General features: G+C 42.3%; 2 long non-coding RNA genes across 2 annotated transcripts; both read right to left on the bottom strand.

Annotated features, from left to right (window-relative positions):
- Window positions 1-1,337: 1,337 nt before the first annotated feature.
- LOC144988190 (uncharacterized) lies at window positions 1,338-20,125 on the bottom strand. Its single transcript, XR_013652022.1, has 3 exons — window positions 19,654-20,125; window positions 16,224-16,598; window positions 1,338-3,510 (listed from the first exon to the last, which is right to left on the bottom strand). It is a non-coding gene; the product is annotated as an uncharacterized LOC144988190 (long non-coding RNA).
- A 4,130-nt stretch (window positions 20,126-24,255) lies between these two features.
- LOC144988156 (uncharacterized) lies at window positions 24,256-27,535 on the bottom strand. The gene is made up of 5 exons (XR_013651985.1): window positions 27,234-27,535; window positions 26,679-26,708; window positions 26,026-26,184; window positions 25,599-25,694; window positions 24,256-24,735 (listed from the first exon to the last, which is right to left on the bottom strand). It is a non-coding gene; the product is annotated as an uncharacterized LOC144988156 (long non-coding RNA).
- Window positions 27,536-27,537: the final 2 nt, after the last annotated feature.

Genomic DNA, 27,537 nt, shown 5'->3' with positions numbered 1-27,537 from the left:
AGTTATGACAATGTGCCCACTACCCCTACACCCTTTCTTCCTCACTCATCCCGATCCTGCAACTGCACGCTCTTTCTCAGATATGGGAGCGCGCAGTTGCAGGAACAGCAATTAACAGGTTTCTGGCTGTTAAAACTCTGTGAAATAATAGATAATAGTTAATTAAGTAAGTAAGTAAAATGGTGCTGATTCTTCTCTCTGCAAGCACCGCTACTACTGCGCGCCCCTCTGGCATAGCATCGCAAACAAGGACTGGTCTAATGAAAAAAAGACGTTATAATTAAAGATTTGTCTGTGAGCCAGATGTGACCATCAAAAGAGCCACAGGTTCCGACCCCTGGTCTAGGGGCATAGAAAGTTTTTTTTTTTTTTTTTTTGGGCGCTCACATGTCCCCTACGAGATCGCCACTGACTGTCTTTCCAGGAAAACTTTCCGTCCTATAACAGACTCTGGTTGGCGTTCACAGCTGCAGACACGCCCCCTCCACGTGCGCTCACACTGCTCTCTTCCTCCAGCCCGCTCTGACGGTGTTAAAGGCACCACAACAATCTGGGAACATGATAGTTATTTTACAAAAACACAAAGAGCCGCAGCATTTTGGACCGTTTAGCTCTTTCTGCCATCGTATATCTTTGGTAGCGTTCCTGTGTGAGCTTCTTCACCCCGCCCCCCGTGCACACAAATAGCCAGAGAGACCTGTCCTCTTCAGTCAGAATAGTGAAATTAATATAATCATTAAATAACGAAAAATTTACTGAGTTGGTGATTTAAATATGGCAGATAATGTTCATATTTTGTGGGACACATAAAAGCTACTTCTCCAGTATCGAAAGCAGAACCGTTGAGGTCAGATCTTAACAATACTGGGGTCTTGAAGAATGTTGCCCCGGGGCTCGTTACCCATCCTTATTACCTAAAAATACATGTTGGTATTTTTCGAGTTATTTCTCTTCATTTTCAATGCTGCCCAACTCAAATGGCTCAGGAGACAACGGAGGACGCTGGACAACTCCACTCATTTTAACTTCTTTTTATTTTCAACAAATGGAATGGATGAGAGCTTGATAACCTTGAAATAAAACAGAACATAATTAAACAGACATCAGAAATGTTTGTTGTTCAGCTCACCAAGACTGCCAGACAAAACCCCCACCTGCACACTGTCACCTAGTTAAATACCTCTTCCCATCTACCTACCTGGTAGATTAGGATTCACATTTTCCTTATACTGCCCCCTTCAGCTATGGAGTTGATCCTATCTGGAACAATCCTCCAAATCAATGTTCAGGAGCAAAAATAAAGAAAATAGAAGACAAAAAGGCAGGACAGACAAATCTTAACAGTATTTATTGATCATTTTATTTTAGTGTAAACTTACACCAGAAAATATCCATAAAAATACTAATAAGGTACCAGAGTGAAAAGCAGCAGATTAAAAGGAGTTAATAGATCAAATCTTAACGATACCTATCTCTACTAGATGTTAACTTTGCTAGATGTTAACTCTAATGATTCAAAACAACTAATTTCTATTCTAAAATAATTCATTTTGTGATTTTTTTTTACATATTTTGTCAGCAGTGAAACTTATTGTCTAGTATCATTAGATTGAAATGTATTGATCCTTTTTTGCTTTTGATAGTAGTGGCTTGGAGAAGATGAAAACCTAAAAAGCTGTCAGGATAAGACAAGACCAGACTTTATTGATCCCTGGAGGGAAATTCAGTTGTTACAGCAGCCAAACAAGAAATATAGCAGTTAAAAAAACAAATAGTAAGTAAAAATTAAAATAATAACAAAAAGTGGAAGTAAAAGTACACGTCATAAATGAATAAGCAAATCCAGCAGCAGTTTCAACAGTCCTAAACTGTGTCATTCTATAGTCTAACTGCTGCTGGGAAGCAAATCATTGGGACAAAGAACCTCCTGTAGCGGATCAAATATCAAAACAACCAAGGTTTTTTTTTTTTTTTTTTTGGAAAGTTAATTTCTACACATTTAATATTCACTTGTGCCTCCCTCTAATGAAGTTATTGCTTCAACATGGTATGGAGGCCATCAGCCTGTGGCTCTGTGTACATGAACTAAAAGCTTCATTAGAACACTGGGGTTTCACCCCAGAAGTTTTAAGCATTAAAAGCTTATTTTAAAATATTTAATTTTTCTGAGATACAGAACTTTTCCCCTGTAAAATAAAGTCTTCTGCTGTGGTACAGAGGTTGAGAGGTCGACCTTTTATCAGAAAAGTTTAGAATTTAGAGTTTACACTAAATCCTTACATTGTCAAGAAAAAGTCTTACAAGTTCTCATGTGTTTGTTGACACAAGATACTTGACGAAAACTTTTATCACATTTTTTACAAGTAAAAGGCTTTTCTCCTGTGTGAATTCTCATGTGTGTTTTGAGATGATGTATTTGATTAAAACTTTTTTTACATTCTTCACATGAAAAAGGCTTTTCTCCTGTGTGAGTTCTCATGTGTGTTTTAAGAGCAGATATTTGATTAAAACTTTTTTTACATTCTTTACAAGAAAAAGGCTTTTCTCCTGTGTGAGTTCTCATGTGTGTTTTGAGATTAAATCTATGACAAAAGCTTTTTTTACATTCTTTACATGAAAAAGGCTTTTCTCCTGTGTGAGTTCTCATGTGTGTTTTGAGAGTAGATATTTGATTAAAACTTTTTTTACATTCTATACAAGTAAAAGGCTTTTCTCCTGTGTGAGTTCTCATGTGTGTTTTGAGATGATGTATTTGATTAAAACTTTTTTTACATTCTTCACATGAAAAAGGCTTTTCTCCTGTGTGAGTTCTCATGTGTGTTTTGAGAGTAGATATTTGATTAAAACTTTTGTCACATTCTTTACAAGAAAATCTCTTATCTTCTGCATGGATTCTTATATGAATTCTGAACAGAGATATGTTACAAAAGCTTTTACCACATTCTTTACAGATATAACATCTTTCATCAGACCCAGTTTCCATGTCGTCAGACGGGTTAGTAATTATTCTTGAGTTTTTATCAGACTTGATAGAGGAAAGTCTTTCTTCTTTTTGAGATTGTTTGTATTTCTTACCAAGACTTGTCTTCTTGGGATTTTTTCTAACATCAGACTCACACTGACCTGCTGACATGTGAGAGCTGTCCACACTTTGGACATGACTTCTGTCCCTCCTCTTCCTCTGATCTCTGTTCTGTGGATCTGTCTCTTCATCTGTAGTTGATGTTGATTCTTCATGTTGGTTTCCTTCTTCATCCTGACTATCAGTTACATTAAAGCTCTGCTGATTGTTTAGATCTGCTTCACTGTTCTCATCTTCCTCATAAGTAGGAATCTCCATCAAGGTATCAGTGTCCTGCTTCAGATCAATCTGATCTTCATCCTGACTGATGCAAAGTTCCCCTGGTTCCTCTTTAGTATGTAGACGTTCCAGTTCTTCATGTTCCACTCTGAAGTTCCTCTGCTGGATGCAGAGATCTTCCTCTTCAATCATCCAACACTGGGGGAGGACTGCAGGGACACAAAAACAGGTCCTTTTATCTACTATGGTGACTTTATTTATTCTTAAGTATCAATACAAATGATTGCAGTATCATTCAGTATAGGGTTGTGCCGATGGACGATATCATCGTCCATCGTGATGGGTGACTGACATCCCGATGGAGAGACCACCATCGTGATGCCACGCCCCCGCCACGTTGCGCGTCGACACCATAAGCCGCGGTTACATGTACAAAATATCTTGATGGGATCAATGGTCGGATTAGAATCCAACCGTGTAGATGGGACCAGAAAAATGTTTTCAGAATATAAAAACGTTCACTAAGGTCACAATTTCGGTCGGAATATATCATTCGCACATGCGCAGTATTCGCACATGCGCAGTTTGAAAACCGGAAAGGGATACAACTTCCGCCGAGCGGCTTTTTTTCCCAACTTTATTGAATGTAACAATTCAATACAAAACGATAACAGCGCCGAGCGGCTATATATATTGACATGTCAGCTCGGTAAAATACGAGATGATCTACTAAACGTCCTTTTAATAATGTTACGGTTATTATGAAACACCTGTTCGCTCATCATTTGAATTTTAATCCGTGTGGTCAGTGCTTTTTCTGAACGAAGCCAGGATTAGCAGTATGCTAACACGGGCTAACAACATTAGCTTTGGGTGGCGCTGCAACATGTGAATAACATCAGCCTTTATTTAGTCAGGACACGACTGGAAACACAAATCCACGTGATTGTTTGAATGTTTTCTAAGGACTGAGAGACATTTCTGCTTTGATGCTCAAACCTCTGTGTGTCTGCTGACGATCCGAGCTGTGCTCAGACACACGTTTAGACCCGGTTCTGAGTTCGGTTGCTTGTAACCCTAGAGCTGCGGGACGGATCGCAGTTTTAAATCTCCCACACATACCGCTCATGTACCCCCCCCCCCTTCCCATCAAACACAAAGCTGTAAATCCGCACTCCGCCGGTCCACTCCGCTAAGTGCGGGAGTGGACTACTTCTTTTCTATCTTGCTTGTTACTTTTTCTGTTAAAGTCACTTCCCTCAGTTTATATTGGATCATCGCGGATTAACCATTAGTTGGGAAATAAAATGAAAAAAGCAAAATAACGAATAGCAGTTATATAAGAACAAAAAATGTACGATGTCATCGTCCATCCCGATGGTTGACAGCAAACATCGTCAACGGCCAAATTAGGGGACATCGCCCAACCCTAATTCAGTATATGCACATTAAAAAATGTTTAATAAAAAAAAGGATTTTGTTTTCTTTAACACTACATTATAAAACTGTGCTGAAAAAGCCCCCCCCCTACACCTCCCCCTTATGAGGAGAGCTGTTTCAGTCAATAAATAGTCTGAACCAGTTAAAGATGGAATATATTTTTTCTTTGGTTTTTTTAAGGAAATGAAATTGCAGATAAGTAATTCATAAATGGTACAAACAGGTTTTTAATGTTATATAACTGTATACCCAAATTAAATCATGCTGAGATAAATAGGACACATTTACTAGAAAGGGGACGGAGGGATTAACAGAAAATGTACTTTTAACCTCATTCTGTCTCCAATTATTTTGATATGAAATTACAAAAAGGAAAACAGTTTGAAAACAAATAGAATGTTTTAGATTCTTGTCATTATTGACAGTAAACATGCAGGTATCTATAGTAAATGTTTGACACAGTCTCTGAGGCTTCTTTCAGCACACCAGTTGTGTTATGTTAGGAATATTCTGCTAATAAAGTTACATTCACATGTCTGTTATTGTATTCATTTTATTTAGAAATCACCTGCAGGACCAAGGTCTGGGGCACCATCAATCGGGGTCAGAAACTTGCCTGTGGTGGTGTTGGTGGGTGTGTTTATGTGTGCGTGTTAGCCTGGAGGTGCGCTGGCAGCGCAGACGATAAAAATGTGTCAAAAATGGACAGAAACAATTTGACAAAAATGGCTCAATTTAAATTAGCCATTTTATTATTAAATATATTTCATTTTGCTTTGAAAACCTGTTCATTATTTTAAAACAGAATTTTAAATGTTAATTTTAATCAGGTTGAATATTATTATAATTGTATCTCTTTTTTTCAGAAACTGATTTCTAAATCAATATTTTCCAAAGTAGCTTTTTTTATGTTGCTGTTTTTCAGAATGACTTATTTACTTCATGAAGAGTTTTTCCAGCAGAATGAGTCTGTCTGTCAATCAGTGAAAGTGGGTGGGATCTAAACATTGGCTGATCCCTGGAAATCGACTTGTCTTCCTAGATACCCGCTCTGTGGTGTTCCAGTCAGAGGGATGACATATTTCTGTTGTGAAACCGGAGGAGCTTTGTAGAATCCAAGCGCAGTCACAAAAATGGAGTGGCGAACTAGGTTCTCTTTCAACATTCGTTTCGGTATCTCACTATAGGACACGCCCCCTGTGCTGTCCCCCAGAAGCTCTTTTTCACTACGCCAGTCTTGACTGGCAGACAGAAGGTGACGTCTGCTCTCAGGAGGCGGGACTTCGTCCTGCTATAAGAGCCGGACGCCATCTTCTCTCCTCAGTCTAACACCTCTTCTCGCTCCCAGAAGCATCCTCAGACGGCAGGTGTAGTATCCGAAGCTAGCTTAACTGTTCCTAGAGCGAGCTAACAACTCGGTCGCTGAACGCTAGTCGGTGTTACATAGCTTGTCTGGGTCACGCGGTTGGTCTGTCTCCAAACAGCACCCGTTAGAACTAGTCACCATAGTAGTAATTTTCGCGCTTCGCACTCAACCGGAGTCGACGAAGTCGTCATGGAGCCTGAACCTTTCCTCGCCATGGAAACGTTCAGACCTCTGCCTAGAGCCTGCTCATGCGGTAGCAAAATCGCCGGGGCAGACACCCATTCTGCCTGTGCTGCATGTCTGGGGCTGCAACATGCCCAGGAGGCGTTAGCATCTCCGGCTAGCTGCGAGTATTGTGCGCGCCTCTCCCTCAAGACCCTGAGACGCAGACTAGCGCGCCAAGCTAGTCTGTCCAAGGCGGACCCGGTCTTGGGGGTAACCAGCCCCCCACTACCAGAGGAGTCTACGCAGGGAGAGGTGGCAGGCATGAGCTGGGGCGACCAACTGGATACGGTCGCGCCACTCGAGGGCATGGAGGAGCAGGAGGCCGCGCCCCCGGAGTTTCAGGACACTGTGCCCGACTCCGGAGACGAGTCCATCAGCCTTGGCTGCGGGCGACGCGTGCGGCGGCTTCCCAAACCCGACCGCCGCGATGGACCTGCATGATGTCTGCAGAAGAGCAGCTGAAAAGCTGGGCATTAAGTGGCCTGAAGCCCTCACTGAGGCCACCACGTCTCGCTATGAGGGAAAAAGACTGCCTAAAGCCAAGTCTTCCAGCAGACAGCTGCTGCCAGTGTTCCCTGAGTGCTTGGAGGAAGCGACCAGGACCTGGAGCACCCCCTTTTCAGCCAAAAGCCCCGTCCTGGGAGGCTCGGCATTCGACAGGGCCAACATGGAGGAGAAGGGATTCTCGCAGATCCCTCCAGTCGAACCGCTGCTGGCATCCCACCTGCACCCGACACAGAAGTCCACCATGACTTCCGCGGGCCCCGCCCTGCCCTCGAAAGCTGACTGCTTCCAGTCAACTCTCACCGAAAAGGGCTACAAGGCAGTTGCCGCATCGGTGAAAGCCCTGAATGCATCTTCTCTGCTCCTAGCCTACCAGGCAGAGCTGCAGGAACAGATGTCAAGCACACCAACCCCAGACCTGTGGAACGAGCTATGCGTAGTCACAGACCTTTGTCTGCGTCTCTACAGGTCCACAGTCCAAACCTCTGGGCGAGACATGGCCCTCATGGTTGTCCAGGAAAGAGCCCCGTGGCTGAACTTGTCCAGTCTCTCTCAGAAGGAGAAGACTCAACTCCTCGATGTGCCGGTGGACCCAAAGAGCCTATTTGGGCCAGCAATGGCCACAATGCAAAGGCGCTGTGAGGAGAAGAAACGGGAAGGTGAAGCGCTGCAGCTGTGTCTGCCCAGGAAGGTACCCCCTCCTACCCCAGCTGCACCGCGTCTTTCCTTCGCTCAAGCGGTAGCTAGACCAGCTTACCGCACTCCGAAAAACCAGCCTCAGCCAGGTGACCGGAGCCACGGAAAGCCTGCTGAGGCCAGAGGGGCCTGGGCCTAGAAACCGTCTGCTCCCAACGTGACAACGGCAGCCCAGCCAGCGCCTCCTGTCGCTCAGAGCGCAAAGAAAAAGAGGCGTGCCACCTAGGGCGCAACCAACAGGGATGGAGAGCGGGCACAACCAGAAGCCTGCTTCCCCCCTTCCACAACACGTTCCGTTCCTGTCGTTTTTCTCCAGGGCATGTTCCAGCCCGACCAAGAGGCGTGCAGAGGCACAGGTGGCCCTCACAGTTCACAGCCAGTTGAAAGGGAGAAAAGAGGGACCCACAGAGAGCTCAGTGGAGCCACAGTTGTGTCCCAGAAAGTGTTTGAAAAGGTTTTTAAAACCAACACAAATAAAAAATCCCCGAGGCGCGCAACCAGGCCCCGAGCCAAGGGCGCAGCCTCAACACAGAAAGACAAAACAAAAAACAAAACACATACAAATGACGGGAAGCCGAGTGGGAGCTGCGCAGCTGCACATGAGGCCACAGGAGGCAGCTGTTGCTCCACCAGTGGCACAGCAGCCCAGCACCGTGGTAGCAACGAGCCCTGCGCCAGCGCAACTCGTGTTGGCCACGCCCACCAGTGTCTCAGCGCGGAAGCCGCTCGGCCCGCTCTCGGACAAATCACAGCAATGGTGGCACTGCGGGGCGCCAGACTGGGTTATAAGCATTGTTACCAAGGGTTACAGACTCCAGTTTGCATCCACCCCTCCCCTTTTCAATGGTATACTGCAGTCGCAGGCCAGGGGGCAAAATGCACCAATTTTTGCAGGAAGAGATCAAAACACTGCAAGGCAAAAGAGCCATTCAGCTAGTGCCACCGGAGCAGGCTCACAGCGGTTTCTACTCCAGATACTTCCTGGTCCCAAAACGGGGCGGAGGCCTGCGTCCGATTCTAGACCTGCGAGCACTGAACAAATACTTGAGGAAGTACAAATTCAGAATGCTAACACACGCAGGTCTGGTACGGTTTGTGCGTCCAGGAGACTGGTTTGTCCCCATAGATTCTAAAGAGGCATATTTTCCCGTCCCAATATACCCCCCTCACAGAAAGTATCTCAGATTTTCCTTTCGAGGGAAGGTTTACGAGTTTCTAGTGCTCCCCTTCGGCCTCTCACTGAGTCCGCGGGTGTTTGTGAAATGCACGGAGGCCGCCGTCGCACCCATGAGACAGATGGGCGTTCGGCTGGCCATGTATATAGACGACTGGCTGCTCGCAGCGCAGTCTCCCGAAGAACTCAGGAGGCAGGCCGGGTTGCTCACATCGCACCTAACTGCACTGGGCTTCACAGTAAACTGGGGAAAGTGCGTATTGACACCAGTTCAAACGATCACTTTCATCGGCTTATCCCTGAACTCGGTCGAGTTCAGAGCGCGACTCTCAGCGGAGAGAGTGATAGCCTTCCGGGCGTGTCTGTCACAGTTCCGCAGGAGGGCGTGGATAACATTCAGACTGTGCCTCAAACTCCTCGGGCTGATGGCATCGGCGCTGTCCGTCATCCCTTTTGGCCGCTTACACATGCGTCCTTTTCAGCGGTGGGTGGCGTCGCTCAATCTAAGCCCCGCCCGCCATGGTCACCGGTGAGTGCTTGCTACGGTTACGTGCATTCTCGCCCTACACAAGTGGAGGGATATCTCCTTCCTCACCACGGGTGTTGTCATGGAAACCGTGCAAACAAGACAGGTGATCACCTACAGACGCCTCGCTGACAGGCTGGGGAGCCACTCACGAGGGCAGGACAGTGAACGGTCTGTGGGGCTCCCACATGCGATCAGTTCACATAAACTGCTTGGAACTCCTGGCGGTGTCTCTTGCACTGAAACATTTCTTACCCTTCCTGAAAGGGCGCCATGTTTTAGTCAGGACCGACAATACCACAGTGGTGACGTATATCAACAGACAAGGAGGGCTGCGCTCACTTCAGTTGCACACGCTAGCACACAGACTGATTATGTGGAGCAGCTCCCGTCTTCTGTCGCTGTGGGCCATCCATGTACCGGGGATAATGAACCGGGGAGCCGACCTGCTCTCCAGAGGGAACCCGCGTTACAGGGAATGGAAGCTCCACAGCCAGGTGGTAGCCCAGATGTGGAGCATTTACGGTCAAGCAGAGGTCGATCTCTTTGCGTCAGCGGAGAACGCCCAGTGTCAAATGTTCTACTCTCTGACGGACCAGAGCGCCCCCCTGGGGGTGGACGCACGAGTGGCCGTCCCGACTTCTGTATGCGTTCCCACCGTTGGAGTTGATTGCCCCTACCCTCACCAGGGTTCGGATGGGGAAACACTCTCTCATCCTCGTAGCCCCTCGGTGGCCCGGGAAACACTGGCTAGCGGACATCATTCAGATGCTGCACAGCCAACCGTGGCCTCTGCCTTTACGCAGGGACCTCCTGTCGCAGGCCCGCGGGGAAATTTTTCATCCTCATCCGGAACGCCTGGCTCTGTGGGCCTGGCTCGTGAGAGGCTGAATCTCATGGCAGCGGGACTCCCGCACAACGTCATGGACACGATCCAGAGTGCCAGAGCGCGGTCCACCCGCTCCGCCTACGGCGTCAAATGGCGCGTTTTTGAGGACTGGTGCGTAAAAATGGCCGTAATGCCTTTCCAGAGCCCAGTCCCAGTCATTCTATCGTTCCTTCAGGAACTGATTGAAAAAGGTTTGTCCTTTTCCACCATTAAAGTGTATCTGGCGGCCATATCCGCCTGTCACATAGGTGTTAATGACAAAACAGTGGGCCAGCATCCGCTTATTTGTCAGTTTATGAGGGGCGCACGTCGGCTCCGACCGGTGTCGAAAAGCCTTGTTGCTCCTTGGGATTTACCGGTGGTGCTGGACGCACTGTCGTGCGCACCGTTTGAGCCACTGAGGCAAGTCAGCCTCAAAGCGCTCTCTTTTAAAACAGCTCTGTTTATTACAGCTTCTGCTAAACGAGTGAGCGACATCCATGCGTTGTCAGTTCACCCGTCCTGTTTGCAGTTCTCCAGAGGGGATTCTAAGGTTTTGTTGAGACCGAATCCGGCATTTATGCCCAAGGTTTTCAACCCTACCATACCTTACCACCCCATTGAGTTTTTGGAATTGAATCCGCCTCCTTTTTCCTCTACGGAGCAAGAGAGGCTTCACACATTGCGCCCTGTGCGGGCGCTGCGCATGTATGTGGAGAGGACGGCTGGCTTCAGAAAATCTGAGCAGCTGTTTGTGTCGTGGGCTTCTCCTCACACAGGAAAGCCTATAACCAAACAACGCCTGTCACACTGGGTTGTGGGCGCTATAACCATGGCTTATAACAGCAAGGGGTTAACACCCCCGGCGGGCCTGCGCGCTCATTCCACTCGCGGCATGGCATCATCATGGGCAGTTTTTCAGGGCATCTTTCTGGATGATGTGTGCACGGCTGCCAGTTGGGCAACGCCTAACACTTTCATCAGATTTTATAGACTGGATGTCACTAGACCAGGGCTGCCTCACGCAGTGCTAGGTGTGGGGTCTAGGGTTGTGCCGATGGACGATATCATCGTCCATCGTGATGGGTGACTGACATCCCGATGGAGAGACCACCATTGTGATGCCACGCCCCCGCCACGTTGCGAGTCGACTCCATAAGCCACGGTTACATGTACAAAATATCTTGATGGGATCAATGGTCGGATTAGAATCCAAGCGTGTAGATGGGCCCAGAAAAATGTTTTCAGAATATAAAAACGTTCACTAAGGTCACAATTTCGGTCGGAATAAATCATTCGCACATGCGCAGTAGGGTTTGAAAACCAGAAGTGGATACAACTTCCGCCGAGGGGCTTTTTTTTCCAAACTTTATTGAATGTAACAATTCAATACAAAACGATAACAGCGCCGAGCGGCTATATACCTTGACATGTCAGCTCGGTAAAATACGAGACGATCTTTTAAACGTCCTTTTAATAATGTTACGGTTATTATGAAACACCTGTTTGCTCATCATTTGAAATTTGATCCGTGTGGTCAGTGCTTTTTCTAAACGAAGCCAGGATTAGCAGTATGCTTACACGGGCTAACAACATTAGCTTTGAGTGGCCCTGCACGTAAACATGTGGTAATAACATCAGCCTTTATTTAGTCTGGACACGACTGGAAACACAAATCCACGTGATTGTTTGAATGTTTTCTAAGGACTGAGCCACATTTCTGCTTTGAAGCTCAAACCGCTGTGTGTGCTGACGATCCGAGCTGTGCTCAGACACACACTTTAGACCCGGTTCTGAGTTCGGTTGCTTGTGTACCCCTAGAGCTGTGGGACGGATCGCAGTCTTAAATCTCCCACACATACCGCTCATGTAACAAAGCACCCCCCCCCTTCCCATCAAACACAAAGATGGAAGTCCGCGCTCCGCCGGTCCACTTCACTAGTTAAGTGCGGGAGCGGACTACTTCTTTTCTATTTTGTTTGTTACTTTTTTTGTTAAAGTCACTTCCCTCAGTTTATAGTGGATCATCGCGGATTAACCATTAGTTGGGAAATAAAATGAAAAAAAGTAAAATAACGAATAGCAACGAAAAATGTAAAAATACCCCCCCCCCCCCCCCCCCCGCGACGATGACATCGTCCATCCCGATGGTTGACTGCATACATCGTCAACGGCCAATTTAAGGGACATCGCCCAACCCTAGTGGGGTCCACACCTACATCTGTATGATCAGCCTGGTTGTTCTCTGTTGGTCTTCGGAGTAAGCTTATCTGGCAATACGGGAGTCTCTACATCCCATAGTGAGATACAGAAACGAATGTTGAAAGAGAACTTTAGGTTGAGAACTTAACCCCGGTTCTCTGAAACACGAGTGAGGTATCTCACCAGATCACCCTCCTTGCCTGGAGCGAGAAGAGGTGTGCTTACTTAGACTGAGGAGAGTATATGGCGTCCGGCTCTTATAGCAGGAGGAAGTCCCGCCTCCTGAGAGCAGACGTCACCTTCTGTCTGCCAGTCAAGACTGGCGTAATGAAAAAGAGCTTCTGGGGGACAGCGCAGGGGGCGTGTCCCATAGTGAGATACCTCACTCATGTTTCAGAGAACCGGGGTTAAGTTCTTAACTTAAAGTTTTATTATGTGGCAGAGGGGATGAATGGAGGGGGAGGAGAACAGGCCAGCAGGTGAGCCCACGGAACCACATCAATTTCAGCGATATCTGCATTGCTGACATTAGAGGATCACATAGAGACAAACAATCTGTCTGCTGCAGAAGATGCAAACATGGACGACTCTGTTTTTCTAGTTGGAGGGTTCATGTAAAGAGTATGTTAATAAAAGACAAGCCCTGAATATTATTATTCCTATTCGACCCCAAACTACAATATCAGCTGGCTGTATCTGTCTACTGGCCAGCCAGCGGCCCGCACGCCATTGCTTTTACAGTCCAGTTTTAGTGTACTTAAATGGTAAATACCAAGTAATATTCAAGTGAACATACCCAGTATTTAGTACTAAAATTACCATGTAGTTGAGTGGAAATAGGGCTGACTTTCTTTTACAGTCCAGTTTCAGTGTACTTAAGGGGTAGTTTCTGTGGTAAATTTATGGTAAATACCATGAAACGTGAGTGCAGACTTAAATTGTCCTCTTTTCTCATCTACTTCTACCCTTCCTCTCTTCTCTATTTTTGATCATCATTTATCATTTAGTTCTCCATGCCTCTGTTTGGTGCAGTGCGATTCATGTATTGTCCCTCTTTTCCTCTCCCCTCCTGGGGAGTGGGAGTGCTTCCAGACTCCAGTTGGCTCATCCGTGCTCCAGTTCCTGACCGTCTACCTCGCCTTTGCTCCCGCTCCTACACCTGGCTGTGGATCCTGCCTCTGACGAGTACTGGCTTACCTCTGGCTCGTCTCTGCTCTGTACCTGACCGAGTACCTTGTCTCTGCTCCTGCTCCTACACCTGGACCTGGCTGTAATAATAATAATAATGGATTGGATTTATCTGCGCTTTTCAAGACACTCAAAGCGCTTACAATGTGTCCATTATTCATTCACTCCTCATTCATACTTGGTGATGGTAACTACGGTTGTAGTCACAGCTGCCCTGGGGCAGACTGACAGAGGCGTGGCTGCCAGTTCGCGCCTACGGCCCCTCTGACCATCACGGGGATCATTCACGCACGCTGGTGGAGCCACACTGGAGGCAAGGAGGGTGAAGTGTCTTGCCCAAGGACACAACAATATTTTGGCTGGTGGGAGCAGGGATTGAACCGCCAACCCTTCAATCATTGGACGACCCGGTCAACCACCTGAGCCACTGTCGCTGTGGTTCCTGTCTCCGGCTCGACTCGCGCCTTTGACTGTCCCCCCCAAACACGGCTGGATGAAGCTCGTCTGCTGGACTTTATATATGTAGTTGTTGTGTTAGATAATTTCATTCTTCTCTAAGAGTTCTGGTAAATTGCCTGTCTGTCCTGGGGGAGAATCCCTCCTTCATATGGGCACCCCTGAGGTTTCTTCGTTTTTTCCGGACTCTGTTTTTTTAGGAGTTTTTCCTTACCGTGAAGGGGGGTCTAAGGGCAGGGATGCCAGTATAGCTTAGTCAGTTTGTTAGTTCATTTTAGTATTTTCCTATTGAAGTACCATGTAAGTACCCAGTAAATTCCATAAAAAGTACCATGTAAGTACCCAGTAAATTCCATAAAAAGTACCATGTAAGTACCCAGTAAATTCCATAAAAAGAACCATGTAAGTACCCTAAAAGTACCCAGTAGTTACACAATAATTACCACGTAAATACCACTTAAGTACCATGTAAGTACTCTAAAAGAAAGCGTTACCAATTATAATCAGTAACAGAAATGCTTTTTCATTTTCACAATGTAACTGAATCAAATGACTCAAAATTAAAATAAAAAAATCAATCGTTCAAAATACGTTTTCTTTTTCTACATTAAAACCGCTTATTCTGCGTCATAATTAAAACAAATGCAAAGAGGGGATTTTCGTTTTCACATCCACTCTGCGAATAGTGTTTCAAAACTCAATTCCAGTTTGCATTTCCAGGAGGGATGTGGGGTGATGATGTCAGTGGGTGTTAGCCCAACCAGCAAACGGCAAAAGTTTAGCATGGTGAAATCTGATAGAGCTGTTCATGGGGCTATAGCTGTCCTGGAACAGCAAAATCAGCGTGAAGTTGCAGGAGAAGATCTTCTAAATGTGCTTTTATTACTGTTCTGATTATTATTAAGGGCCTGCTCGCTCATAATTTTTAAATCCGTGCGGCCAGTGCTTCTTTCTTGGCTGGAAGAAGGTTTAGCATTAAGCTAATACGTGCTAAAAACATTAGGCGTGGAGGAACACATCTTGTTCGTTTCGATTCAAATTCAAAAATGCTGACAATGAGTCTCTGTCCCAATATTTATGGACCTGACTTGCATTATGGGACAAGTCTGATACATGATGGGATACATAGCATGTAGCCCTCAGATAAATAGCTCTTTTCAGACTTCAGGCTTTTTACAGCAATTATTAGGTTAGATTAAAAATAGATTCATGAAATGACCTAATAGTTAGTGATTGATTAATCACACAAAGAATTCATCTCATGACAGTTCTGAAAACACTGTCATAATTTAATTTTTGGGAAATTTTTAAAAGCTACATTTAATAAATGATTTTCTTAGCAGTCAGAAAAACAGAAATAAAAAGTATTTTGTTAAACAGTGAAGTGGAACTTTGTGGCTCTTGTTGGGTTTTGGTCTGGAAGAAACTGGATCAAATGGTTCTTTTAGTGTTAAAGGTTCCAGACTCTTGATTTCCACTGAAGCTATGAGTATGAAATGTCATTCCACAGACAAACCATCAACAAAATGATCCTGATGCTGCTGAGGTTCTAATGGAAGTGAAGCAAATCTCAGCAGAGATGCAGTTTTTCTAAACTGAAATCACTGACATTAAACAGCCTGAACATTCATGGAGCTGAACTGGACACAGAAAAACCTCCCTGTTGTGTTTCCACCCACCAATGAGGAGCAGTTTGATGAAGATGAAGCTGCACTGGAGGAAGAATCAGTCCAGAAAAAAATGGAGAACAATTCCGACACTAAGCAGTTTTTCACTGATGTGTTCAGGTTTGAATCTTTTCTGTCTGCAGATCCATGAGCAGGACCCTGTCTTTGGGTTTTAGCTTGAAATGTAGTTTTGGAAATAGAATCTGTCTGGATGTCTGGAATTGGAGACATGGAGACATCAAAGAGGTTTAGATGGGATTTTGGGTTTGACAGAGAAATCTGCTGAAAAGAACTGAACTACAAACTTAGAACCACAGACGACAAAACAGATTGTACTTTTTTATCTGTTAACAATTTTCTCTTTGATCTGTTAAGGTTTCCTGTTTGTCGTTAGCTGGAGGGACTAACTAAGATCATATGATTTGAATAATTTTGTCGGCTGCACTGACCAACAATGTCTTCTGTCTTTTCAACTGGAAGGGACAGAAGAGACTCTTCCAGGACACGCTGTTGATGGACTGCATGTTTGGAGAGCTTGAAGCTCAAGATAGAACCGTTGTTGAAGTGAACATACATATAGTGTGGAGATGAAGATCAGAGTCACACTGACCTGCTGACATGTGAGAGCTGTCCACACTTTGGACATGACTTCTGTCCCTCCTCTTCCTCTGATCTCTGTTCTGTGGGTCTGTCTCTTCATCTGTAGTTGATGTTGATTCTTCATTTTGGTTTTCTTCTTCATCCTGACTATCAGTTACATTAAAGCTCTGCAGTTCCTCTTGAATCTGTGGAGGTTCTGTTTCCTCCTGTTCCTCTTTAATCTGTGGAGGTTCTGGTTCATCCTGTTCCTCTTTAATCTGTGGAGGTTCTGGTTCCTCCTGTTCCTCTTGAATCTGTGGAGGTTCTGGTTCCTCCTGTTCCACTCTAAAGTTCCTCTGCTGGTTGCATTGATCTGCCTCTTCAGTCATCCAATGCTGGGGGAGGACTGCAGGGACACAAACACAACAAGGAGCCTTTTATACGTTTTTAGGACTTTTGGGTTTTGTCAAGCTTCAATAAACTCTGTGATCATTGGAATATGAATATGTCTGAGGAGTCTGGAGGACAACAAGAGACTAATGGAAGCAATAAATATAGATGCCATTATATTATTTAACAAACGTGTCATTAATTTAAAATTGGAAAAAAATAATCAAAATTGTCATTATTTAATTAAAATTCAATGCTAAGTGATTTACACAGGTTCCATTTCTAAGTTCTTCTAATCTTCTACATTCTATTCTATTTCTCCATCTGAGATTGACACAGTTTAAAGGTAAACTTTGTTTCAGGGTGATGGTTGAACTCCCGCCTTCCAGTTTGTTCTTCTGGTTCTAGAGAAGGAAAGTGCTGATTCCACTGGTGACAGAAACAAACACACAGTAGTGTCTGATAAAAAAACATCAATGAACACTCATGGATCATGTGTGACACATGTTACTGGCATCTGCATTTATGGCGCACAGTCGCGACTTGAACACACCGGGGTGTGGTTCCACCAGCACAAGCAGCTGCTCCAGATGTGTACATTGGAATGTGTACACAAGTGGCTTCTGGACAGTTTTGGAAAGATGTACACAAAAATACACAACTGGACAGACCGGACCCTCCAGTGGACAGGCTGTAGGTCAGAGGTGGGCACTGAGGGCCGCATTCCTGCATGTTTTCCAGCATACCCTGCTCTGGCATGTTCTAATTGGCTGGACACACCTGAACCAGGTAATCAGCCATGACTAGGGCAAGATTATTGGCTGGACACACCTGAACCAGGTAATCAGCCATGAGTAGGGCAAGACTATCTGGAAATCGTGCAGACACACCGGCCCTCGAGGCCTGGAATTGCCCACCCCTGCTGTAGGTAATAACCAAGTCCAAAGTGTGTCCTCTGTTGTGAGCAGCTGTGGGACATTTTTGAAATCTGTGGGAAACTCACAATCATGACATCATCAATGTTTTCCACAGCTATCTATCACTATCAATTAGGTAGACAAAATTTTTTTTAAAATAAATATAACTTAAAAAAATAATCCATAAAAATAAGGGTCCATTACAAAAGTTGAAATAGATCAAATAAATTACACAATGTCTGGGCATTCTTATGATTCATGTAATGTAAAGATTTAGAGAATAGGTTGAGACGGTTGAGTAATCCATTAATGTGAGATTTCACCCAATAAAATGCTTTGAAATTACAATCAGTGCATTAATCAGAAAGTCCAGATTTTTGTGAATAAATTGTTATCGAATTTTAATTGTATTCCAATTTAAAGGGCTAATGATGATATTTTTGTATTTGAGCCAATTATGAAAAGAAGACCAAAACTCTTTTACATGAAAACATTCCAATAAAAGATGTTCCACAGTTTCTACATAATTTCCACAAAAGACAAAAAGATCACCATCCCAGTTAAAGAGAGAATGTAAAAATGATTGGAAGGGTAAATATCATTTAACGGGAGTGCCCCAAAAATAGCACTGCTCATATAGCAAATCAATATATTGTGGCGATCTGGGGTTTAGCCCCGCCTTCGGCTTTTAAGATTCATGGGAAGTGGGGAATCTGGGGTGTGTTCAATTGCTCACCAGAAGTGAGGGAGCTGTGAGCAGAAGTGAGTTTAATGCTGTTTGGATGTTGGTGGGCGTGTTCAAAATTAACAGACATAACAGACTGCCAACATATGTGAGTGTCGTTTTCGACAAACTGGGGTTGTGCTTAGCATGGGGCACGGGGAGCAGATTCGGACATGTCAAGTGGAGCCGCTACTAAGTAAGAGGATATTTAATTTAGACTTGGGCACAACGGTACTTACCTGGATAGTAAAGGGTGGTGATTCAGTGCTTGCTATTTAGTAATTAATGCACTTCAGTTCTGCTGTCATGAAATATATGGCAGAGGATGGAACGGCCTGAAACTTGTGAATCGGTGTTCCCGCCTTTGAGAAAGAGGTGCGTGTGTGTGTGAGGAGGAGAAGGGGAGGGGTAGTGGGTGCAGGTTGCGAGGTGAAACGGCACACGGAGACCATTGTGGAACACCTGGATCAGCGGCTGGCTTAAATTACTCAGCTCATTCTAATAATGTCATTCTTCACCAACTATTGCAGACATTTTTAATACTTGTCTGTATTTTCCATATCCATTTATTTTTACGGTTGTTTAGTTGGTGATAGTAACGTATAAATAAAGACAGCAGGTAATGCTGGCTGGAAAACAGCTGCACTTTTTCAGACCATAAATAAACAATAGATCATTTGTTTATGAAAGTATTGAGGATTTTGGAGGATTTTAATGTTGGTGTTGTACAAAATTAGGAAAATGGCAAATATTTTGGAGTAATCCCACTGATGAGTTCTGTAATTAGGTTTTTAATGTTTTATGAGACCTAAACATGATTTTCACAATAACAGGTTTTTAAATAATCAAATCCCTCTGATATGTTTCACAAAGACACACACAGGACCAAAGACACACACAGAACTTTACAAACCAAGCAGAAATGAACTTATTGCTAAAAATGATGTCAGGAGTTCAGCTCTAAGAAAAGGACAAAAGAGCAAATAAAACGGAATAATTTGATTTATTATTTCTAATTATTAATATTCCCTGGCTTTGTTTGTGCATATTTGCTTAATTTCACAGAATGTATTTATTATTCCAGATCAATATTCCTGTTTTTTTTTTTATTTACAGCCCTCGGTCTCAAAAAGGTTAGTGATCCATGTGCTAAGTAACAAGCAAACATTTGTTTTCTATGTAATTGTTACTTTAAAAGTTATAATACATAAATAATGAGTTATTTAACATTCATTCATTCATTCATTACATTTAGTTAGATGTATAAGTTATATCTGGCCTTTTGAGGACAGACACTATGCTGATGTGGCCCTCAGTGAAAATGAGTTTGACACCCCTGGTGAAGAACCACCACTGACTGACAGACGGGTCACCAAAAAGAAAAGCATGAAGCTCAAAGGGCTTCTCTGTTTCTGATGAAGGTCACATACCTATGTGGTGTAGCTGCAGCTGTGGTTTCCAGATGACATCCAGCAGTCTGCGCTGACGACAGAGCTCCTGCTCGTACTGGACGATGGTTCCTTCACAGAGTCTGCAGATTTCTTCAGCAGCAGCAGCTAGTCGCTCGCTGATCAACTCTCTCAGAGACTGAAGGGAAGACATGGTTCCTGCTCCGATCTTCAGCTCCAACTCCCACAAACACCGCCGTCCTCTTCACTGCAGTTCCGATCGATCATCTGCTAGTCTCACAATCACAGCAATCCACGTTGTCTTTCCGTTCAACACTTCTTCACTCATTTACGACACTTTGGAAAATGCTGAGAGTTTCCACACGAACCACGTATCGTCCTTTCTGTCCAAAAACCTCACAAACGTCCCATCTAAACACCGCTGTCCTCTCAACACAAGCTAACGCCGATGGCCTGCTAACAGGCTAACGCTGCTAGCGCCTCGTGCTGTTTACTTCCGGGTCACGTGCAGGAGCTTCCTTTAAAAAGAAACGTATAAACTGCTTAACTGAACCTCAATATGGTCCAAAAAGCCTCAAATATTTTTAAATAGTTTTGATTCAGGAGATAATAAAGAAAAGAAAAGAAAAATAGAAAAAAATGTATCGAGGAAACTTTTTGAGAGCTGCTGTGACGTCATTACACTGTGTCTCATCAATGTTCAGATTTGACTACAAAACTATGGAGTCCTATACTGTTCATAATTAAATAAATAAATATTTAATTAAATAAATAAATATGGCCTCATGCATATACACAATCAACCAATAAATCTATCATAAATATATAAAAAGATCATGAAATTGTGAAAAACCTGCACACAGATTTTATATAAGCCATTATATTATTCAATATATTTCATTTTGATTTAAAAACCTCTTCATTATTTTAAAACAGCATTTTAAAATATTCATTTTTAATCATGTGGTTGTTGTTTCTCTTTTGGCTTTTCCCATCAGGGGTTGCCACAGTGAACGAGTCGCATGGTAAACTTGGCAATGTTTTATGCCGGATGCCCTTCCTGACGCAACCCTCTCAAAGCCACCGGGCTTGGTACTGGCACAGAAGTAGAGAAGGGAACAGGGAGCAGCCCGGAGTCAAACCCTGGTTTCACGGACGGAAGGCGCCGCAAACCAGCACGAGCTAAACCGGCTCCCTACATTTTTAATCATGTGGAATATTATTATAATTCTGTCTTTTTTCAGAAGCTCGTATTTCAAAATCAATATTTTCCAAAGTACCTTTGTTTTTATTTCATGTTGCTGTTTTTCACAATGGCTTATTTATTTCATGAAGAGCTTTTTCAGGAGAATGAGTCTATCTGTCAATCAGTGAAAGTGGGCGAGATCAAAACGCTCATTGGCTCATCCATGGAAATCCACTCATATTCCTCGAAACCCGCTCAGCGGTGTTCCAGTCAGAGAGATGACATGTTTCAGTAATATCTGCGCGGCTTTGCTGACCTTTTCAGCAGAGAGATCAAATAGAGACAAACGATCTGTCTGCTGCAGAAGATGCAAACATGAACGACTCTGTTTTTGTAGTTTGAGGGTTTGTGTGGACCAAACCACAGAGGAGCTCCGGTCGTCCACGTCTCGAAGTCCCCGGTTGAAACACTCCTCATTCTTACGCCATTCACTCAGAGCTCACATCGTGTCTCATGTCGGCTCGCAGGAGGCGAACTAGCGGACCGACAGTCAGACCAGACAGCTGCGGAAAGCGGAACAAGCCTGCTGAGGCCTCTTGAACCTTATATTTTTCTATTTTCAATGAGACAATGATTATAATCAGGTCCTCTAATTTTTTTTTCCCTCTCTGGGAATATGTTGAACCTTTCCTGCGATGACGTTTCTGACCGTGGTCGGAAAACGCAGCGGAGATCCGGGATTGATTAAACAATTCTGCAGCCAGGGTTTACTCCAAGAATCAGGCACTGTACTTTGGAGGAAACATTTTTTTATTATTACTTTTCCGGGGGACAGGGCAACAGACCCTTAACTTGCGCTCACACATACACTCTCGCGCTGCCTGGGCGCTCTGATTTACACGTAATTTATGACGTATTTTGACTGCAGGAGCTGAAGCAGAGACTCTCTGGGATGATCTCATAAACTCAAACATGGAAACATTATCATGTGGAACTATTCAAAATAAATAAACCTGATCTTTTAACAGTCTCGATGTGCATCCATGCATTGTTACTGAGATAAGCACAAGCAACCGCTCCATGTGGCTATCAGGCTAAAAACATTAGGTGGTAGCCCCTCCCACACGCGGCATGTTGCGTTCATGGAACTCCACTTCATAGAAGTTTTGTGGAACTCCAACAACCACCCAGCCTAACTTAGACCACTACTAGATGTTAATGAGAAGATGAAAATTGCAGAACCGACCACAAAATCACCTGAATTATGCACACTCACCCAAAGCCACTTTTACCGCAAATTTAGGACAAAAACTGCCCAATTTCGTGTGACACTGTGGATGTGTTGAAGTGCATACTCCCCCTAGTGTTGAGGGGTGTGCATCGCGCCATCACGTTTGCTGAAACATCTTCCATCGATGTAGTCAGGGTGCTGCTGCTCATGTCTGGGTAAAGGAGTAGCCAATCACAAAAGTGTCTCCGCCTTGTCTGGTTTGATTGACAGACAAACTCAGTCTCCTGAAAAAGCTTTTCATGAAATAAATCAGCCATTGTGAAAAACAGCAACATGAAATAAAAACAAAGCTACTTTGGAAAATATTGATTTTGAAATCCAAGGTTCTGAAAAAAGACGTAGATTTATAATAATATTCCACATGAATAAAATGAATATTTGAAAATGCTGTTTTAAAATAATGAACAGGTTTTTCACGCAAAATGAAATATATTGAATAATATAATGGCTAATTTAAAATCAGTGTGCAGGTTTTTCACAATTTCATGATCTTTTTATATATTTATAAGAGATTTATTGGTTGATTGTGTATTTGCATGAGGTCATATTTATTTATTTAATTAAATATTTATTTATTTAATTATGAACAGTATAGGACTCCATACAAAACGCATCAGAGACTAACTAAACCTGATCACCTTCGTTTATTGTATTTCTAAACTACAGTCATGAATAAAGACATTTCTTAACTTAACAAAGAAACAAAAATAAAATAAAACCTGTTGCTAAATAGAATAATTACCTGTTTAAATTAACATTAAACTGTTAATAACAGTTCTAATAACAATAATAGTTAATAACAAAGACAAGACAAGCCGTCATTTTGAAATTCTTATTACAGTGGAAAAAAAAACAATAGAGAAATTTACTTAATTTAATTGAAATTAGATTAACATATTCATGAAGTAGAGATGTAACATAATAAAAGAAAAGTGAATAAAATTAAAGATCTTTGGAATTCAAACATTTTTCACTGACAATCTGCAAAGATTTTAAAGCTGTTTCTTGTTTCTGTTTCTTATTCAAATATTTTTTCAATAAAAAACTGGGAAAGATTTAAATAAATTCATAGATTTTTTCAGGTTAAGAAAAAAAACACTTAACATTTTTATTTACAGTACAGACCAAAAGTTTGGACACACCTTCTCATTTAAAGAGTTTTCTTTATTTTCATGACTATGAAAATTGTAGATTCACACTGAAGGCATCAAAACTATGAATGAACACATGTGGAATTCTATACATAACAAAAAGTGTGAAACAGCTGAGAATATGTCATATTGTAGGTTCTTCATAGTAGCCACCTTTTGCTTTGATTACTGCTTTGCACACTTTTGGCATTCTCTGGATGAGCTTCAAAAATGCTGAGAAATGCAGAAATGTGTGCTGCAGATGCCATGTTTGCCACTAGAGGGCAGCACAGCAGCTTCAGTCTTTGTCATTGTTGCTGTGTATAATCGCTTCCATACTGAAGGAGCTTCAAAGTGAGCTTCAAACAGTCATGCTGCCTCATCAGAGTGACTAACATCATCACTGACTCCACCCATCCTGCTTTCTCTGTGTTTGAACTGCTGCCCTCTGGAAGGAGGTACAGGTCCATCAGAACCAGGACAAACAGACTAAGGAACAGCTTTTTTCCACAGGAAATCACCATACGGAATACACACACTTCCACCAACTACACCCACTCTGACTTTTTACAAATGCTAAATCTCTGACTACACATGTGTGCAATATCTTGACTTCTGTGCAATAACACAATATCTACTATGCTGCGCTCACAGCAACTCCACACTGTAAACCCGAATAAGTTCAGTGAACTCAAAATTTTTGAGGAAACAGATTACATAATAATTTTTAAGTTGACTTACTTAAAAAGTATAAGTTATTTGAACTTAAAATCTTTGAGTTGAATAAAATAAAACAATTTAACTAAAATTAAACTATAACTTTTTATTTAACTAACTTAAACATTCTTACTTTACTGAACTAGAATATTTTGTTTGTATTGAACCTTAATACATTAGTTAATTAACTAAAAAACTTTAATATATCTCAACTCAAAATTAATCATTTGAAGTCTAAACTAGTCTTATTTGTCCTTCTTAGTCACGGCCATTTTTACAAAAGAAAAACTGAGGCAGAATTGTAATTGCAAGTTTATTTTTAAACCACCTTACACAAGTACATTTGAACAACTTGTGGTACTACAAAAAGGTAAAACACTGCACAATTTGTGTTAAGAAAAAGTGCACAAGCCATAAAAAATAAATAAATCAGTCTTCAAGAGAAGCAAAAAATGAGCACTAATCTTTTTTACACCATTTCCTTATACAACTTCATAAAAAAAGAGCATTCTTACATTTCAAGAAAAGCAAAAATTGTTTATCAGCCTTTTTTTTTTAATACTTTTCCCACATAAAACAGTATTTTCTTAGGCTGCCATTTCCCTATAAACATTAGCGCTCAAAAAAATACCCATTTAGGAAATTTGCCTACCACAAGCTCATCTTCCACCACAACTGCTGTACTGAGCGGACAGAAATGCACTGAACTTGTATTGTTGTTGCTGACGGTCAGAATGCCAACAGAGGTGCTGCTGATGTCTGCCTCTGGTGACTCTAATCTGCAAAGGAAAAAATACAGTGTAGTATTAAAGAGAGAGAATTGATCGCTTGAGGGAAGAAAACTTTATGCAAAAACTACAACCTGAAATTGACATTTTAAGAGAAGGTCAGAAATTACACATCAGGAAAATTATTAAAATTGATTTAAATTAATGATTTCAAGGATTGTAGTCAAAGCAATAAAAAATTTACACATATTTATCAAACTCATTACAGAAATGATGAAATGCATTGATTAAAAAGACAGAAAATAAAACAAAAATGTCAATTAAATCACATTTGCTTAATTCAATACAGTGATCTTTAACTAAAGTCATGTAGAGCTTGATTTATTGCTTGAAAAGGATCTGGAAGAACAGAGCTTATATAATACAAAATCAAATGGAATCAAAATAAGACTATTTGTAAGAGTCCTCATGATTCCATAAGGCACTGTACACAAAAAAATATGACATCTGAAAACAGGATCACATTTACACACATCACATCCCTGCCATTAGACCCTTTTACACAGTTAGTAAAAACTCCTTTATAAAAATAAAATTAAAAAAAACTCCTCCCCAGGACGGACAGGCGATGTACCACAACTCTTTGAGAAGAATTACATTTTCTAGCTCAACAACTGCATTTTTTAAGTCCAGCAGATTGGCGTCATCCAGATGAAATAGGGGACGCCTGTGGGCCCGAGACGAGTCAGAGGCGAGGTCCACGGTCAGGTACAGGAGCACAGATGAGCTGGAGTGCAATATTTTAGGAGACTATGTGCTCTGCCACATAATATTGCTTTGGCATGACTTATGGTTAAGTTGTATTACCCACACAGCTGGAGTATTAACCAGCATATCCATCATAAAGTACTTACATTCCAAACTTTGAAGAACTGTGGGTCCTCCTCACGTTTGTATATGGGAAGCCAGTGCAGGACAGGAGTACCTTTGACATCAGCAGTCTGCTCTTGCTGCACAGAGACATGTACAAATTAATATGGCAAACATATATCAAATGAGTGCACCCTTTGGTCTGGCTCAGTTCAGTTCATCTAGTCTTTTTAATAATCTTAAAATTGTACAGTTATTTCAAAAACTACACCAAACATAAGATGACATTAAATTCATATTTACAAATGCATTGGGATCAACGTTGATGTTTTTTTCTCCAGTGAAGTAAACATTTACACTCATTCACTGAATTAGAAACACTCAGTAATTAATATGAATCAATCCAAGTCAGCCCCTTCTTATAGCTATACTAATGCATAATGTTGATTATGCCATGCAGTTACACCTCACCTGTTTATCATAGAGGTGCAGAATGTCGCATAGAGCCTTCCGGTTCGTGCTGCCTTCTGTCTCAACAAGATCAGGATCTGTCAAGAACTGTCTGTCCAGGTCCAAATAAAACTGTTTTAACAGTTTGACATTTGTGATGCGATGAAACTCCGCTCACATCTACAAAAAATTTTTTAAAATGTTAAACACATTTTAAAGCTTTTTCAAGCTACTGGTAGCTTGGAAAAACCGCTGCATTTCACAATAGCCTCAATACTCTGTCCACAATATGTAATCTAGGATGCATATTAATATTTTTTAAATACTTGTGCATTAGCTAGAATGACATAGAGGATGTTTTAGGAAGAGACAAAAAAGTTATTTTAAAATATTTGACATTGTGAAACACAAATCACAACCAAACCAGTGGCCAAAATACAGTTTTTGAGTCTTAAGCAAACTTTATGATACATTTAGTATTTTTACCCGAGCACAATTCAGGACAAAGTTATAACTGCTACATAACATTAAGGTAGCTTAGACATTTTTACTTATTTATAATTAATTTAATTTGTCAATAAGGTCAAACGTTCTCCATAGCCGGAGGATTCATTGGACTGGGAGCTGCTCGTGTCTTAGATAATGCAGCCATGTTAATTACAATCAAAACTTACCTCCGCTCTTTCAAACGCACCGCCGGTTCACTAAAGAAGATACGAGAACATGTTTAGCGTAAGACAGCTAGCTTAGCCCACATTTGCATTTATTAGGTTACTACGTGAAATACAAGTTACACAAAAAAAATAACGATTACCAAATCACAGAGCCTATGGTAAAAAGTAGTAGAAAAAAAAGGCAATTCCCACCGAGTCGTATATGTGGCTGTGGCAGCCGCTCTGCCAGAGCTAGCTAGCGGTTAGCTAGTAGTAACGGTTAGCTAGTAACGGTTAGATAATTTAAAATGTGCGCCAACCAACTCGGTAAAAGTAAAACTTGAAACTTTGCCCCAACAACTTCTTTTCACCACAAGCAATAATTCTCTGATGACATGATACTGCAAAACATACATAATTGTTTAATTCAGAACAAATATTCGAATACATACAAACTCATGGAGCACGTCATGAATACAAAGGATATACTTGAAGGAACATCAAAAGAAGCAACAAATATATAATACAGAGGCGAAAGTCATAAAATATAATAAAAAATAAAATAATACGACTTACCTAGACGTATGTGCGTTATCAACTTGGGCCAGCTGACACTCGCATCAGACCTCCGCCATCTTGAAGACTTCTGTGGCTGAGTTCACGTTCATGGGCGTACGTTACGACGTCATCACGTCTCATTACTCATAAGTTTTGACTCCAAGGTTTCATTTACTCAAAATGTTTCAGTCCAATAAAGATATAACTGTGGCAAAAGTTGAATCGGCTTATAGGTTTTAAGCTGACTCAACTTGTTTGTTACTTTTGAGTTCAGTGATTATAAAACTTTTGAGCTCATTGGACTATTCGGGTTTACAGTGTA

The sequence above is a fragment of the Oryzias latipes genome, chromosome 2 (genome assembly GCF_053564925.1).
Source record: "Oryzias latipes strain Hd-rR chromosome 2, Olatipes_Hd-rR_3.1".
NCBI lineage: Eukaryota > Metazoa > Chordata > Actinopteri > Beloniformes > Adrianichthyidae > Oryzias > Oryzias latipes.
The sequence above is the reverse complement of the archived record's forward strand: the minus strand, read 5'-3'. Positions and strand labels throughout refer to the sequence as shown.